The sequence below is a fragment of the Pipistrellus kuhlii genome, unplaced genomic scaffold, assembly GCF_014108245.1.
Source record: "Pipistrellus kuhlii isolate mPipKuh1 unplaced genomic scaffold, mPipKuh1.p scaffold_m20_p_3, whole genome shotgun sequence".
Taxonomy (NCBI): domain Eukaryota; kingdom Metazoa; phylum Chordata; class Mammalia; order Chiroptera; family Vespertilionidae; genus Pipistrellus; species Pipistrellus kuhlii.
The window spans coordinates 86465309-86483171 of record NW_023425529.1 but is presented as its reverse complement, the minus strand read 5'-3'; the positions used below and the strand labels follow the sequence as shown (position 1 = coordinate 86483171).

General features: G+C 44.5%; 1 long non-coding RNA gene across 1 annotated transcript; it reads right to left on the bottom strand.

Annotated features, from left to right (window-relative positions):
* Nucleotides 1-3771: 3771 nt before the first annotated feature.
* On the bottom strand, nucleotides 3772-17618 carry LOC118729902. Its single transcript, XR_004991305.2, has 3 exons — nucleotides 17431-17618; nucleotides 4681-4683; nucleotides 3772-3821 (listed from the first exon to the last, which is right to left on the bottom strand). It is a non-coding gene; the product is annotated as an uncharacterized LOC118729902 (long non-coding RNA).
* Between the last annotated feature and the right edge of the window lie 245 nt (nucleotides 17619-17863).

Genomic DNA, 17863 nt, shown 5'->3' with positions numbered 1-17863 from the left:
ATTCTAAGATTTAGCAAATAAATAAGTAAACTGAAAAAGAAAAAAAGGGAACATCTTCAAAGACGTATTTTGAAGGATATCTTTATTGAAAAAAAATAATTATACCAGCAGAGTCTCTAATGACAATCTTTAACAATCTTAGCTATTTGGAGCATATAGCAGAGAGGTTATGAGTTGCTGAAAGAAAGGATAATTAAGCGTCTATATGACATTAAAGTATGGGTGAGTTCCAATTTAAAAATACCAAAAGTCCATGACCTGGTCAGTAACTCAGTTGTTTAAAGCATTGTCCCAATACTCCAAGGTTGCAGGTTCGATACCTGGTCAGGGCACATACAAGAATCCACCAATGAATGCATAAGTAAATGTAACAAAAACAACAACAAGAACAACAAAAATAGGCAGAGGATGTAAACAGATATTTCTCCAAAAACTGTATGTGAAGAAGGCTAATACACACATGAAAAGATAAATAACATTATTAATTATTAGGGAAACTAATCAAAACCATAGTTAGATAGCACTTCACACCCATTAGGATGACTAAAATAAAAAAGAGACAATAACAAGGATGTGAAGAGATTGGAATTATCTTTCTTTGTAGTGTCTTTATCTGCTTTTGGGATTAGAATAATGCTGGCCACGTAAAATGAGCTTGAGCGTCTTCCCTCCTCTTGAATATTTTTAAAAAGTTTGAGAAGAACAGGTGTTAGTTCTTTTTTGAATGTTTGGTATAATTTCACCTGTGAAGCCATCTGGTCCAGGATTTTTGTTTGTTGAGAGTTGTTTATTTAATTACTGCTTCAATTTTACTAGTTATAATCTGTCTATCCAGATTCTCTGATTGTTCCTGATTTAATTTTGGAAGATTGTATGTTTCTAGGAATTTATTCACTTCTTCCAGGTTGCCCTTTTTTATTGGCATACAGTTGTTTATAATATTTTCTTACAATTTTTTGTATTTCTTTGGTGTCAGTTGTTACTTCTCCACTTTCATTTCTGGTTTTATTTACTTGAGTCCTCTCTCCTTTTTTTCTTAATAAGTCTGGTTAAAGGTTTGTCAATCTTGCTTATCTTTTCAAAGAACCTGCTCTTAATACTCCTGATGAACATAGAAGCTAAAATTCTCAACAAAATATTAGCAAATCACATCCAGCAATGCATTAAAAAGATCATACATAGCTGAAACCAGTTTGGCTCAAAGGATAGAGCTTCAGCCTATAGACGGAAGGGTCCCAAGTTCGATTCCTGTCAAGGGCATGCACCTTGGTTGCGGGCACATCCCCAGTGGGAGGTGTACAGGAGGCAGATGATTGATGTTTCTCTCTCATCGATGTTTCTGACTCTGTATCCCTCTCTCTTTCTCTCTGTGAAAAATCAATAAAATATATTAAAAAATCATAAAAAATACATTAAAAAGATCATACATAATGACAAAATCTTCAAATGAATAAATGTGATACACCACATAAACAAAATGAAGGACAAAAATCCACATGTTCAAAATAGATACAGAAAAAGCATTTGATAAAACCAATTTATGATAAAAACTCAGCAAAGTGGGAACAGAGGAATCATAACTCAACATAACAAAGGGCAAATATGGCAAACCAATAGCCAACATCATATTCAATGGGATAAAAACTACAAGCATTTCTCTTAAGATCAGAAACAAGACAGAGATGTCCACTTTCCCCACTCTTACTCAGCATAATTCTGGAAGTTCTAGTCACAGAAATCAGACAAGAAGAAGAAATAAAAGGCATCCAAAGTGGTAAGAAAGACTAAAACAGTCATTATTTGCAGATGATATGATACTTTACATAGAGAACCCTAAAGCTTCTATAAAGAACTACTAGAACTGATAAGTGAATTCAGTAAAGTAGCAGAATACAAAATAAATATCCTGAAATTGGTTGCATTTCCAAATACCAATAATGAACTATTGTTTTCTTTAATTTCCCCAGAAAGGGAAATTAAAGAAAACAATCCCATTCACAGTTATTTTAAATATAATAAAACTAGAAGCCTGTTGCACAAAGATTCGTGCAATAGGCCTTCCTTCCCCTGGCTGTGGGCACCAGTTTTCCTCTGGCACCCAGGACCCAGGTCTTTGCTCTGGCCACTGCCTTCTGTCTTCACTCTGGCCAGGGCCTTCAGTCTTCTCCACTCTGACCAAAGAGCCACTCCTGTAGCTCCTTCTACCCCTGCCCTCCCTTCCCATAGCAGGTGTCCCACCTCCCCCCACCCCAGCTGCTCCGCTCTGTGCCTGCACATGCAAATTAATCCACCAAGTTTGTTGGGTTAATTTGCATACTCACTCCTGATTGGCTAGTGGGCACCGTGGGGGGGTATGGTCATTTTGCATATTTCTCTTTAATTAGTGTAGATATTTAGGAATAAATTTAACCCAGGATGAAAAGACCTATACTTGAAAAAATTATAAGAAACTGAATAAAGAAATTGAGGAAGAAACAAAGAAGTGGAAGCATATACTGTGTTCATGGGTAGGAAGAATTAACATAATTGAAAATTCCATATTACCCAAAGCAACACAATTTCTATCAAGATACCAATGGTATAGAACATATATTCCAAAGTTTTATATGGAAGTGTAATTGACCCCAAATAGCCTCAGCAATCTTGAGAAAGAAGAACAAAGCTAGAGGAATCAGGCTATCTGATATCATACTATACTACAAGGCCATAGTAATTAAAACAACATAAAAACAAAAATGAACCTATACCTTTATAGTAAATTAATATTTGACAAAGGAGGCAAAAACATTTAATGGGGTAAAGATAATCTACTCAGTATATGGTGTTGAGAAAATTGAACAAAAATAAGTGAAGAAAAAAAAAGAAAAAGAAACTAGATTACCTTCTTACACTATGCATAAGAATAAACTCAAAATGGATTAAAGACTTAAATGTTAGACTCAAAACCATAAAAATCCTAGAAGAAAACTTAGACAGTGAAATCTTGGACATTTCTTGTAGCAATATTTTTTCTGACATATCTTCTGAGGCAAGGGAAACAAAAGGTAAAATAAGCAAATGGAATTACATTAAAGAGTTTTTGTACAGCAAAAGAAACCATCAACAAAATGAAAATAAAACCTACTAAATGTGAGAACATATTTGCTGATATACATTTGATAATAGGTTAATATCCAAAATTTATAAAGAACTTACAAACTCAAAACCAAAATAACAAATAATTCAATTTTATAAATGGGCAAAGGATCTGAATAGACACTTCTCTAATGAGCACATACAGATGGTCAATAGACATATGAAAAGATGTTCAATGTCACTAATTATCAGAGAAATGAAAATTAAAACCATAATGAGATATCACCTCGCACCTGTCAGAGTGGCTATCATCAATAAATCAATAAATAACAAGTTTTGGCAAAGATGTAGAGAAAAGGGAATGCTCGCTGAAACCGGTTTGGCTCAGTGGATAGAGCGTCGGTCTGCAGACTGAAAGGTCCCAGGTTCGATTCCGGTCAGGGGCATGTACCTTGGTTGCGGGCACATCTCCGGCAGGGGGTGTGCAGGAGGCAGCTGGTTGATGTTTCTCTCTCATCGATGTTTCAAGTTCTCTATCCCTCTTCCTTCCTCTCTGTGAGAAATCAATAATATATATATATATATATATATATATATATATATATATATATATATATATATTTTTTTTTTTTTTTAAGAAAGAAAATAAAAGGGAACGCTCATGCACTGCTGGTGGGAATGCAGACTGGTGCAGCCATTGTGAAAAACAGTATGGAGTTATCTCAATAAATTAAAAATGGAACTGCCTTATGACCCAGTGATCCCACTTCTGGGAATTTATTGGAAAAAACCTGAAAAACTAATTTGAAAGAATATATGCATCCCTATGTTCATTGCAGTGTTATTTATAATAGCCAATATTTGGAAGCAACCCAAGTACCCATTAGTAGATGAGTGGATAAAAAAGCTGTGATGTATTTACACAATGAAATACTACTTGGCCCTAAAAAAAAAAAAAAAAAGGAAATCTTACCTTCGTGACAACACGGATGCACCTGGAGAGCATTATGCCAAATGAAATAAGTCAGTCAGAAAAAGACAAGTACCATATAATTTCACTCATATGTGGAATGTGATGAACAAAATGAACTAAAAAGCAAAATAGAGACAGACTCATAGTAGGCTGACAACTATTGAGGGACAGGGCTTGGGAGGCTGGGTGGGAGGGTGGACAGACTGAAAAAAAAGGAAAAGAAAAAAAGAGAGAAAACTCATGGACACGAACAATAGTGTGGTGATTGTGGTGGGTCAGGGATGAGGGGAAATGGAGGAGGGTATACAGGGGATAAATGGTGATAGACTTGACTTGGGGTGGTGAACAAACAATACATTGTATAGATGATATATGTATTATGCACCTAAATCCTATATAATTTTAATTTTGTTTATCATTGTCTCCTCAATAAATTCAATAAAAAGGAAAAAAATAAAAAATGGAGATTGAAATTATCTTAAGTTGCTGGTAGATAATTTGGAAAACAGCAGCTCCTCAAAAAGGTAAATATACTTACCCTGTGATGTCATTATGAGTTTCTCATCTGTTCATCTATTGAATTATTGTTAAATTGTACTGTAAGAATAAAGCCTACATCCATTTTTAAAAACCATCTTTTAAAGATGTCATTTCAGTGTAGTATTCATAATCTAAAAGTAATCAATGGTGAACCGATTGAAAAAGTGATTTTCTGGCATTCCATTAATTAATTTAGTAGACTCAAATCACGTGACAAAAATTGACAGAGATTGACTCTTAATAAAGTTTGAACTTTCTTATGCATCATCTTTCAAGAGGCTAAAATATGCATCTCGAGTCTTAAATATTTATATTAAATACCTGATTTCCTATTTAAGTTGAAAATTGTTTCTTATTTTACCCAACATGGAGGTTCTTTCTCAGTGGCTTTCCTCAATGTTGCTGCCATTTCAGTTATCTGGTCAACATGTGCTTGTGATGCCTTGGAATGCTGCATATTAAACTTCTCTGTTATACCCAGGTCACAGGTTAGCCATTAGCAATCTGCAATGTGCTCTCAGTACTTGCTCATGATAAGCCTCAGAGCTAGTGATGACTCCCCAGATGTGTGAAGTGTTCCCTGCTCTGGCTGTGCACTGGCCAATATCTTGGGTATTCATTTGATTCTTTCATTTCTTCCTCATTCTGCTTCATTTCTTCCATTTCTTTTGGGAGCTATGGTTTGAGTATAAAGATACTAGAAGCCTGGTGCACAGATTTGTGCACATTAAAAGGAAATTAATTAGAAGAAATATTTTAGAGGCCAGGGAGGGCCTGAGGGAGGGCTCCAGGGCATGTCCAACCTGTCTTACCCAGTCCCGATAGGCTGGACCCCAGCAGCAAGCTAACCTACCGGTTGGAGTGTATGCCCCCTGGTGGTCAGTGTGCATCATAGCGACTGGTTGAACAGATGAATGAATGGTCAGACACTTAGCATATTCGGCTTTTATTATATAGAAGTTTGCTGCTTTGTCATGGTCCTTTGATTTTTTAACAAGATTCTTCTACAACACACTTTCTAGTCTCTATTCTTTACAGATGAAATGGTTTGTTGGAGGCGAGCATTATCTCCTTAACCCCTGATGGGTCAGGGACAGGAAGCATGAATTCTTTTTGTGAAGGAAAAGGAAAGTGCCATTTTCTAGGCTTTCACTGGGGCTGGCTACCCAGCCTCCTCACCTGAATCCCATCACCGTGTTTTCTTTCCTCTCCCTTTAGCTCAGCATACCTGTGCTCAGGACCAGGCCTGATATGTGCTCTCTCTCAATAGGGTTAAATGGCTAAGTAAACAACAAGGAAATAAAATGTTAATCTCTACTATAAATAGCACATTGGGAGTATGACCCTTCCCTGAAGTAGATCTGTCATTGCTTTTACTCTGGCATAGACCTGCTTTTCTATTGCACAGGGCACAACGTAGACACATGCACACCATTCTAGTCAGCTGGAGTACCTTGTTTGTGATGAGGGAGTAATACAAAGGACCCCAAATTATGCAATGTCCCTTAGGCAGAACTTTCTCTGAGCAGCCTTCCATCTTTGGGGCTTCCCTCTCAGGCAATGAGGGCCCAGGTAAAGATGAGCCCAGATGCTGACTGCCTCATGCTCCCCAATCTCAGATGGAAGACTCTGGAAGGCTTTCGGCATTTCTGACAGCGCTTCAGATATGGGCCTGCCTTGAGCTGTGGAGTATAAAACACTTCTTGACAGGCTTAAGCTTTGCATCCGTCAGTTCTGTAATGTGTGAGGACAAACCTAATGGGATATGCTCTGTGCTCGCTCTAGACACTTGCACTACAGTGCTGGGAGTTTTTCCTCACTCCGGCTTCTATTGCCTTGGAAATATTGTCACACTAGAGGCTGATAGGGTAGATTAGAGGTAAACCAAATACATTATTCCAACTCTTTCACTCAGCATGTCTCAAAGTGGGGTGACAGATTATTTTTGCCTTTACATGGGCAGTTTGTTAGTGTTAGACACCCCTTCTCTGGGCCCCAACCCAGTCTTATTGCCTTCAAATCTTTAGGCCCAGAGATGGGGTGTGTGCATTACAAACACACTTATTTTGCACAACATTGAAGACCAGTCATAAGTGCTGTGTCGAAGTCTGATTCCACAATTCTAACCCCTGGGGAATTAGTTCAACTGTTCCCTGGTTTCGAAGGGTATGAGACAATGAAAGAATGACTGATGAATGCAATCTCTTCATACTAAGTAAGTAATTTAGGTGATTGTTCAATTTTTCCACCACAGGGCTACTTTACGCTATCTGTGGGCCATGTTAATGAGATTCAGTTTATAAAATCTGATTCATGTTTGAAGAATTTACAGATGGCATCATTCAAGGGTTCCCTTCCTCACACAGTCACCATCCGCTTTCTCTTCCTTCCTCATCCTGGCCACAGCCTGTGACCTCTGCAATGACCTTTCCCCTCTGAGCCAGCAGTTCTCAACTTTGGCTACCTATCAGCACTGCCAGGGAGCTTTTATTGTAAAATCCCAACATCCAGGTCACAATCCAGACAATTGTATCTGAATTTCGGCAGGGGGGGGAGGGGAGGGCAAGACCCAAGAACCAGTATTTTTAAAGCTGCTCAGGCAATTCCAATGTGCAACCAAAGTTGAAGCCACTGTTCTGAGGAAAGACCTCATTTCTAAGAGCTCAAGCCTCTTCCAATTTGGAGCAGTGGTTCTGCCACCATGTCCTTCCCCGCCTTTTGGAACACACTGTCCCAGCACTCCATCTATCCCCAGGTTCCATCACCCTGAGGAAACAGACCCTCCCCCGCCACACCCCATCAGTAAAGTTGTACCATTTGGCTCTTGGCTGGATCAGCCTGTTCTGTTCCCCTGCCCCCAGAGAGTCAAGCTGCTGGTTGCTGCCTGGGCTGCTTTCCCTCCATCACTCAGCCCTAAGTTGATCAGACACAACCAAACCACCCAGCTCACCCCCTGAGCGTTACACTTTGAAGTCCGTTACACTTTGAAGTCCATCACACTAGAAACAAGTCCTCGTGTTCATTAACCACTCCAGTTAGTTAACTGATGGGAAAGAGTTAGATGAGTTGGTGACTAATTAAGAAGCCTGTATGGCTGAAACCAATTTGGCTCAGTGGATAGAGTGTCGGTCTGCAGACTGAAAAGTCCCAGGTTCGATTCCAGTCAAGTGCATGTACTTTGGTTGCGGGCACATCCCTAGTAGGGGGTGTGCAGGAGGCAGCTGATCGATGTCTTTCTCTCATCGATGTTTCTAACTCTCTATCCCTCTCTCTTTCTCTCTGTAAAAAAAAAATCAATAAAATATATATATAAAAAAAGAAAGCCTGTATGCATTCCACCTATATCCTCTGAAATATGATCATTCTCAGGGGCCCAGAGATACAAGGGGATCGTTTTAGCTTCCTGGGGAGATGAAGCTGGCAAGAGCCCAACTGAATGAAAATCAGAGACTATTTCTTGGGAAAGAAACAGTGCCAAGCAAATTCACTCATTTAGGAAACATTTATACTGAGCACCTACTGCAGAAAGCCCAGAGGACTAAAAACAGATGAAACGTCAGTGCTTGGAGCTTCCCTTTGGGTAAGGGAGGCAGTCAGTGAGGCAGGCAGATGCAAATGGGATGTGCTGGTGGAAGAACTTAGTGGGATTTGATAGAGAGTCTGGGGAAGGGTGAAAGATAAATACAGCTAACTAGGTGGAGGGCTGGAGCACAGGAGGGCTAGAGCATTCCAGGCAGAGGGGACGCTGTGCAAAGACTGTCCGGGCTGAGGTCTAGGACTGGAAGGCAGCCAGCATCTCTGAGGGAACATTTCAGGAGGAAGCATCTCTGAAGGGAGGACAGGACTCCACACAAATTATACCAATAAGGAGAAGGACCTGCCAGTTCCCATGCCTTCCAGAAAGGGCAGAGAGAAGAAGGTGTCTGAAGTAGAGGCTTGGAGTTGTGCAAATGAGGCTGTGGGTGTTGATCCTCAGGCTGGACTGAAGCTCTGAACACCAGCCCCTCCCCTCAAAGAGTAAGTGGGCCAAGCATCTCCTCAGCAGGCCAGAGGTCAGTCAGGACTCAGAGCTGGGACTGATTGGCTGTTGAAATGGAAGAGATGGTTCTGAACCAGAAAAGACAAAGAGTGTTCCACGGCAAGTTGAATGTCTCTCACTCCTGCCCCACTCTCCATAGAAATGTGGGTCCTGAGCAAGATGAGCCCAGTGTCCATCCTGATCATGCTAACGACAAAAGCTTACAGTCTCTGCACGCGGGCCACTGACCTCCCCCCCCCTCCCCCGGAGGCCAGCCTCCAAAGCAGCTCTGCTTCACCACATGCCTTCCCTTCCTCCACTTGGGAGCCCCACTTGGACCTCAGTCACCTTCCCAGGCTGGAAGGGGCAGGGGGCCACGGCCTGGAAACATGACCAGGGTTTGAAAAGGACCAGCCTTGAGGAGCACATGGGTGGGGAATAGAGGGAGGCTTAGGGGCCCCCGGTACCCCTTTACAGCTTTGGTTGTAAAGTGGGGAACTTTCTGGCTTCAGCTGCCTTAACTAAAAGCAAGGGTGGGTGGCTCCAAGCCCATGGTGAGCCTTTCAGACCTAACTTGCCCCAAAACTGCTCCTCCTGGGTCCCTGAGGCCTAGGCTAGATCTTGTACAATTACAAGAGTTGTACAGTACATTTTAACTCTGAGCTTCCAAAAAGTCAAATCAATAAGATAAATACATGATCAGTTGTAATTCTCTAATTAAAAAAAAATATTTATGCAGTATCTCCTCTATATATTAATAGTACTAGGCACTATCTATTAATAGTACTAGGCACTATTAATACAAGGGAGCAAAAACAGACAGCTCTAGTATAAGACCAAGTTCCCACAGAGTGGGAATAGAACTGGAGTTGTAGTTCAGTGCTCAATTATGTCCACTGATAGTATTCATTGCTGTTGCAGATGTGAAGCAGTGCTTACACACACAACTTCACCATTTCATAGCCTCCAAACAAACCTTAAAACTCCAATTTGGCCAAAACCGGTTTGGCTCAGTGGATAGAGCGTTGGCCTCCAGACTGAAAGGTCCCAGGTTCGATTCTGGTCAAGGGCATGTACGTTGGTTGTGGGCACATCTCCAGTAGGAGGTGTGCAGGAGGCAGCTGACGGATGTTTCTCTCTTATCGGTGTTTCTGACTCTCTATCTCTCTCCCTTCCTCTCTGTAAAAATTCAATAAAATATATTTAAAAAAACCAAAACTCCAATTTGGGGATTAAGTAATTCATGATAGTTAGAATAAAGACTAAAAGGGACAGTAGCTTAAAAGGCACTTTGTGCCCTTCAATTGGTAGTATGGGTTGCTCTTTCATGCCATCTCTACTGTGTTAGAGACTCAGAGAATTTCCCTTCTGTTGCTATTCCATCCTTAAAATACTGCCCTCATCCACAGAGCAAAAGGCAGTTCACAACCACATCTACACTCAGCCCTGGAGAGGGGAAAAGAGAAATAGGGAGAATTTACAGTTAGGTCTTAATACCTTTACATTCCACTTTTTATCATGCCCTAAGGTCACCATTGCCACAAAAAATAGCATGTCTTTGAATAAATCTAATTAAAAAGGTAAAAGATGTTTACTCAGAAAACTATAGCACATTGAAAAAAGAATTAGAGGAAGATACAAACAAATGGATGAATATACGCTGAACATGGATTGGGAGAATTAATATCATTACAATCTCCATACTGCCCAAAGTAATCTACAGATTCCAGTATTTCTTATCTTGATAAATGACACCAATGGTTTAAGCATCAGTTTGTAACACCAGTGTATCCAATCTTTTACCAATTGCTGCTAATTCCATCATCTAAATATATCTTTACTCTCCAATCCTATATATAAAAAAGGCTAATATGCAAATAGACCTAAAGGTGGAACAACTGAAAAACTGAACTGGTCACAGTGACATACAATGACCACCAGGGGCGTGTGTGGAAAATGGAGGGCGCTGGCCACAGCAGGCTGGTGGAGCAGGTGAGTAGGGGCACCAGACCGAGGTGGGGCGCCAGTAGCTGTCATTGGGCTGAGTCTCTGGTGGTCACTGAAAATTCTTTGCTTCCAGGTGCTGCAGTCCTGCCCCACACTCACACCTGTTGGCAGTGTGGGCCTTGCTCACTCTCACAAGTTGGCGCTGGAGCAGGCCCTTGCTCTTGGCTACAGGCCCTGATCACCCCTGAGGGCTTCTCCACCTCCCCCTGCTTCTGAGGGGCGATTGGGGCGGTAGCCACCGTTCACACCCGCTGCTGGTGCCGGCCCCAATCACTCTGCTCTGCACTGCCAGCGGGTGTGTGAGCAGGGCTGGGCCGGCACTATCAGCACGTGGGAGGAGCAGCATCAGGAGGGGGCTGCTGGTAGGAGGGGGGCTCCTGGCAGGAGGGGGGCCGCTGGCAGGAGGGGGGCTGCTGGCAGGAGGGGGCTGCTGACAGGAGGGGGCCGCTGGCAGGAGGGGGGCCGCTGGCAGGAGGGGGGCCGCTGGCAGGAGGGGGGCTGCTGGCAGGAGGGGACTGCTGGCAGGAGGGGGGCCGCTGGCAGGAGGGGGGCTGCTGGCAGGAGGGGGGCCGCTGGCAGGAGGGGGGCCACTGGCAGGAGGGGGGCCGCTGGCAGGAGGGGGGCCGCTGGCAGGAGGGGGGCCGCTGGCAGGAGGGGGGCTGCTGGCAGGAGGGGGGCTCCTGGCAGGAGGGGGGCTGCCACAGAAAGGGGACCAGGGGCTGTGGCGGGAGGGGTCGGGCTGGGGTGCGGAGGATGGACTGAGACCCACTCCTGTACCTACTGCAGCCTCGTGGCCCACAGTTCCTTCCAAGGTGCACAAATTTGTGCTCTGGGCCCCTAGTAGGTATTATATTTATGAATGCTTTGAAATATAATAGATGTAGTTATAGAAGATTGAATGTTAAGGGAAGAGGAGGAATATAATTATCTAGGTCAACATTTTAAAACTCTGATTATGCATTAAAATCAGCAAAGTAGTTTTAAAAAAATATATTTTATTGATTTTTTACAGAGAGGAAGAGAGGGGGATAGTTTGAAACATAGATGAGAGAGAAACAGCGACCAGCTGCCTCTTGCACACTGCCTACTGGGGATGTGCCCGCAACCAAGGTACATGCCCTTGACCGAAATCGAACCTGGGACCTTTCAGTCCACAGGCCGACATTATATCCACTGAGCCAAACCGGTTTCAGCACAGCAAAGTAGTTTTTAAAAATACCTATACTTGGTCCCTGGCTGATGTGATTCAGTTGGTTGAGCTTCGTCCTGTGAGCCAACCAGTTCAATTACCAGTCGGAGCGTGTGGGAAGCAGCTGGTTGATGTCTTTCTCTCTCTCCCTTCATCTCTTCCTAAAATCAATAAAAACTTATTAAAATATATATTTTTAAAAATACCAATGCTTGGACCACCCTACATAAGGATTTTGTTGCCCTTGACCTGAGTTGGACCAGAGGGGTCAGGATTTTCCTTTTCAGAGATCTTAGGGGATTCAGTATACCCAGGGTGGACATCAGCTGATATAAGATCAAGGGAGAGGAGGATCCAAGATGGCTGCTCGGGTAGACACCTAACCGCAGCACACAACAATTTCAATGGAATACAACTAAAATGTAGAGTGGACATCGCCCAGAGCTACAGGTAGTCGACTGACTGAAAATTCTACAACAAGAAGGAAAGAGAAAACCAGAAGGAAAATCAGAGGAGCTGAAAAAAAGCCCAAGGTACAGAGACATGCTGCGCGCCCACACGCACGCGCGCGGAGAAGTCGCAGCCAGAGAGGAGGAGAGGGCTGGGTGCTGCCTGGCGTTCCCAAGCAGGAAGGAAATAAAACCCCCAGCCTGGGCTAAACCCCCAAACCGGCAGCACTGACCCACAGTTATGAGCCAGTCCCTGGGGACCCAGGCTCCGGCAGGGGGAGACAGGGCTGTGAGGCGGAATCCCAAGCGAGCAGCGAAAAGCAGGCCCCCCGGAGTCGCGCGCACATTGTGCGCAGAGGACTGAATGTTGACTCTGATGCTGGATTACCCTAACGTGAAGAAACAAAGCCTCCGGTGGCACTGTGCCTCAGTCTGGACTGCTCTGAACCCCAGTCCTGGACCAGACCCTGGGGACCCAGGCTCGGGCAGGGGGAGACGGGGCTGTGAGGCGGAATCCCAGGGGAGTGGCGAAAAGCGGAGCCCCCAGAGTCGCGCACACTGTGCGCAGAGGACAGTCTGTTGACTCTGATCCTAGACTCCCCTAGTGGGAAGGAGGAAAAAAAAAGCTCCAGACTGGAGGAATGCAACAGGGAGCAGGAGCCCCTGCCGGACACCAGCCAGCCAGGCGCCGGCAGGGAGCCGGGCGACAGGGCCCCCAGGGGGCGGGGGGTGCCTCTGAGCCATCGACCTCTGTGCGAGGGCAACAGAGCCAAGGCTGGGGGCTGCTTCCTGGGAGGCGCCGACCCCGGCAACAGGCTGGAGCAGCGCGGGAGCCTGCGGAGAACAAAGGGGTGCCACAGGCCAACCTGCTGAGCTTCCAAGACAGGAGGAAGAAACCAAAGTTCTCAATGTGAAGACATCAAGTGAGAGCAAAAGATAGTAAAATTACTTAAGAAAGAATACAAAGAAGATCTTGAAAATTCAAAGACTAAATCAGAACTCAACTCACCAGCCAACATTGCAACATAAATGCGTTTAAAAAAACACACACAAAAAAAAGGACAGAATGTTGGAACAGCGGGGCCAGGCCTAGAGTGCCCAGGCACAAAGCAATGGCAACCGGGCCCGGAGCAGCAACGGCCAGGCCCCAGAGCAGCAGCAGCCAGAACCAGAGCAACAACAGCCAGCACTGGAGCAGCCAGACCTGGGGCAGTGGCAGCCAGGCCTGAGGCGGAGGCAGCCAAGCCCAGGGTGGCCAGTCCAGGAACACCCAGACCCGGAGTGGCCGGGCCTGAAGAAGCCGGGCCCAGAGCAGCCAGGTTGGGAGCAGCCAGGTCCAGAACAGCAGTAGCCAAGTCCGGAGCATCCAGGCTGGGAGCGGCCAGACTCGGAGCGGCCAGGCCCGGGGCAGCCGGGCCCAGAGCAGCCGGGTCTGGTGCGGCCAGGCCCAGAGCAGCGGCTGCCAGGCTGAGAGTGGCCAGGCCCTGAGCAGCCGGGTCTGGTGCGGCCAGGCCCGGAGCAGCAGCTGCCAGGCTGGGAGCGGCCAGGCCCGGAGCAGCCGGGTCTGATGCAGCCAGGCCCGGAGCAGCGGCTGCCAGGCTGGGAGCGGCCAGGCCCGGAGCAGCCGGGTCGAGTGCGACCAGGCCCGGAGCAGCAGCAGCCAGATCCAGAGCAACTACGTCGGGAGCGGCAGTGACCAGTCCCGGAGCAGCTGGTTGGAGAACAGACCAGAGCAACAGAGGCCAGGCCTGGAACAGCCAGGCCCGGAACAGCTCGCTCTTCGCCTGCCCCTGCCCCACGGCTGCCTCTCAGACATGGCTGGAAACTTTTGTGGGAACTTGAGGGTCTGCTGAATCAAGTGATGAAGGCTTAGATCTGGATGTGTTGAGTTAGTATAGGGCTGGGGTGTTGATCTGTGAGTGCCTTGGGTGGGGCCTGGATGAGGCTGGTTGACCTATTTGGAAATGTCTTTTGTGTGAAATGTATCATTGGGCATGTGGTGGTATTATTGATATGAGAAAATGCTAAGTAACTGATTTACTATCTGAAAAGGGATTTACTATCGGGGAAAGGGAGGGAGGAAGAGACTGAACATAAACTGCACCTATGGATGAAGACAGTGGGGGATGGGGAGGGGGCGGAGGGTGGGGTGGGAACCTGGTGGAGGGGGGAAGAAATGAGAAACCTTTGTAACAATATGAACAATAAAGATTGATTTAAAAAAAAATAAGATCAAGGGAGAAGTTTTTTGTTATATGATCATTGTTCTATTTTGTTTTGTGATGCGAGCATATGCTTATGTAGTGAGAGGAAAACTGTGGTGAAGAGGGAGGTTGAAGATTCTGGGGGAGGGTGGTAATTGATGGAGCAAGTTCCTGCAAGTGGAAGTGTATGATTTTTGGGCACAGCATTTACCTTGGATAGAAAAAGCATCTTTTCTCTGGGGTCTTAGAAAAGGAGGCAAAGAGGAAAGGAGATGGAGATATACAGTTCCTATAATGTTTATAGACATGAGCATCAGGCAGGAAGTAAAGGAAATTCCTTTGTAATGACTCTTTCTCTGCCCCCCTCCCCCCGAGAAATAGAAACAAGTTTATTAGCTGAGAGTGAGGCTAAAAACTCATTACAACAAAATCTTGGCAGTGGGTGAGCACGGACTTGTATGCAAGTCTTCTCTCCCAAATGATTTATCATCTTCTTATTGACAAAGGAACTTTTCATGTATCTCCTTTCGTCAGTCACCTGTTATAGGGAAAAACCACAAGGCAAGCGCTCCAGAAACATCCTGGTGTATCTCAACTCAATTTATTTTCTCTTTTCTTTCCCGCTATTATAATACTCATTCTGGTTCTTATTTTCTTTCTCATTCTGAAAACATTACTTGCCCAGTCCAAGTCATTGATTTTTTTTGAAACTTCATAGTTTCGGTTCAAACTCCTCACTTTCATAAAGTTTTCGTAGATTTTGCTTTTCATAACATCCAAACTGGGACTGTTTCTGGGTAAAGAGGGTGAACACCAGGATACTTTCTGGAAAACAACACAGTGGACATCGGGGATGTTTCTGGAAAAAATGACACAGTGAAGCTTTTCAGGGCTGTGAAAGCACCTCTTAAAACATATCCTATCTTTCAGAGATATTTCAGTATTTGTCAACAGTGTTCTTTTAGATGCAAAATACGTTGAAAACAATTATTTCTTTTACTGCATTGGTTCTGACACAAAAAGTTAAGTTTGGCACAGTTGAGGATTGGCATGAAAGCTAGTGCGGTGAAAGCGTCCTTGGTAAGTGGGGGGATCTATGTTTATTTTAGGAAAATATTTGTCAACATGTCTTATTTCTGTGCTTACTGTATAAAATTTCAAACACTGATAGAAAAATCAATCTTAACATTCCAAGGAGCTCTCAATTACTCAGTAAGCACTCGCTGAGCACCACTGTATACCAGGCTTGGATTGTGGGGGGCACTGCAGGAGATGCAAAGGAAAGGCCGCCTGGAGAGCAAGAAACAGACAGCAGCATGGAACTGCAACAGATCTGAATTACCCGCCCGAGTCTGTACAAGCGAGTAGGCAATGTACAGAGTTTGCAAAACAGACAAACAAGAGAGTTATGCGTTTCTGCCTCAGAGAAATAATTCATGCTGCCAGAAGGAAGACAAGTGGAAAATAATGCCAGAAATGAGGTGAATTTTTTTCAAATTAAAAATAAATAAATAAATAAATAAATAGGAATTTAATGTTCATGAAAAACATTTGTCATTCACTGTGGAAACTGAGCCAATTATTTGTTCATAATTTTGTGTGCCTGGTAGCAGACACGTGGTGGTATGGTGCACAGCAGCAGAGGATAAAGCAAGAGACGCCAGGGTTCTGCCTGCAGTCAGATGGTGAGCTGGGGAGCCTCTTCCCTCAGGTGCGCATGTGTATGAATAGCTCCGCCTCCTTCCTGACACCATCCGAATGAAGGCAGAGGACAGAAGTTAAGTGCCTCCCTCCTCAGATGCCAAGGCAGGATGGCCAATTAGCAGTCTGAAAGGAAGCATTTTAAAATGCTCTTTGGCCTTTGGAAAGCTGCCACCTGGGACAAAGGCATTGGCTTCATTGTGACCACAATTGATCGAAATGGCCTCTCATCTTTTAATTCATTGGTTGATTAGAGCATAATGCCAAAAAAAAATGAAGGGCATGGGGCTTAAGCTTTCTGAAGATCAATTTTGTGGGTGCATGTTGTATCCTTGGGTATAATACCTTTCCCCTAAAGCCCAAGTTTTAAAAAAAATCAAGTAAAAATGTTTTGGGTTCATTTCCCCCCTAATTTTTTCTCCATTTGCCTTTTGTCCTGCAATGCAAAGAACACACACACACACACACACACACACACACACACACATACGGCTTTGTTTTAAAAATAAAGTAACTGGGATGTAGGATTATCCAGAGGTTTAAGACTTTCTGTTAAACTAGAAAGAGAATGAAATAGCAGGGGTGTTGTTGCCATTGCATACATGAAGCTATACCAATGAAAGAAATGGATGGTCAGCTGCTGGAGCACATTCTAAAACTGACCCACAAACAGGGCAAAACACTCAACTCCCTGAAAACCTGGATACTGCTGCTCATACTCTTTCAAGTTATAGTATCCGGCCTCCCTGACCATTGTTTCTCTTAGAAACTAGAGAAAGTGATTAGCAGAAAAACTGTCCTGACCAGCGGCAGCATTATCAGCTCCTTTCCCCGTATCCCCACAGAGCCCTGCTTTTATTTTATGTCAGAATTACTATTTTACACCTCACACTTATTGTACACCCCTCCTAACTCTCTTTGCAACCTTGATGCTTCACCTCCTTCCTTACAGGTCCCCCAGTGGGAGGCAGCAGGGGCAGAGACTGCACTGCCCAGGAGAGAACAGGGCCTGACCCAGCTCTGCGAGGAGGAAGCTGCCTGAGTGGGGGCCAGGTCCTCGCCTGGGAGAGGTGAGACCACACAGAGGTCTCAGAGGCCAGAAGGCAAGGCCGGCAGCCGCGATAGGACAGAGGAGGGCAGGACTAGTCAGAAAGGGGCTGCCCTTGCTGTCTTTTAGGACTTGGTTGTGGTATTCAGTGTTTGGGGCTGTAGTTCAACTGTCTAAGTGGCCAAGTTGGTGAAGAGCTGGGCTTTGTCTGGAGACAAAATCCCACTTGACCCAGTGATCCCACTTCTAAGAATAAATCCTAAGACACCCAAAACACCAATCGGAAACAATATATGAAGCCCTATTTTCAAAGCAGCACAACTTACAATAGCTAAGATCTGGAAACAGTCCAAGTGCCAATCAGCAGATGAGAGGATAAAAAAAACTGTGGTACATTTACACCATAGAATACTATCCTGCTGTAAAAAGAAGGAACTATTACCCTTTGCAACAGCATGGATGGACCTGGAGAATATTACAAGCAAAATAAGCCAGAGGAAGATAAGTATCACATGATTTCACTCATATGTGGAATCCAATGAACAAAATAACATGATAGAACAAAATAGATCCAGAGATGTAGAACCATGAAACAGACTGATGAATTTCACAGGGAAGGCGGGGGTTGGGGTTGGGAGGGGAGAGATTAACTGGAGAAC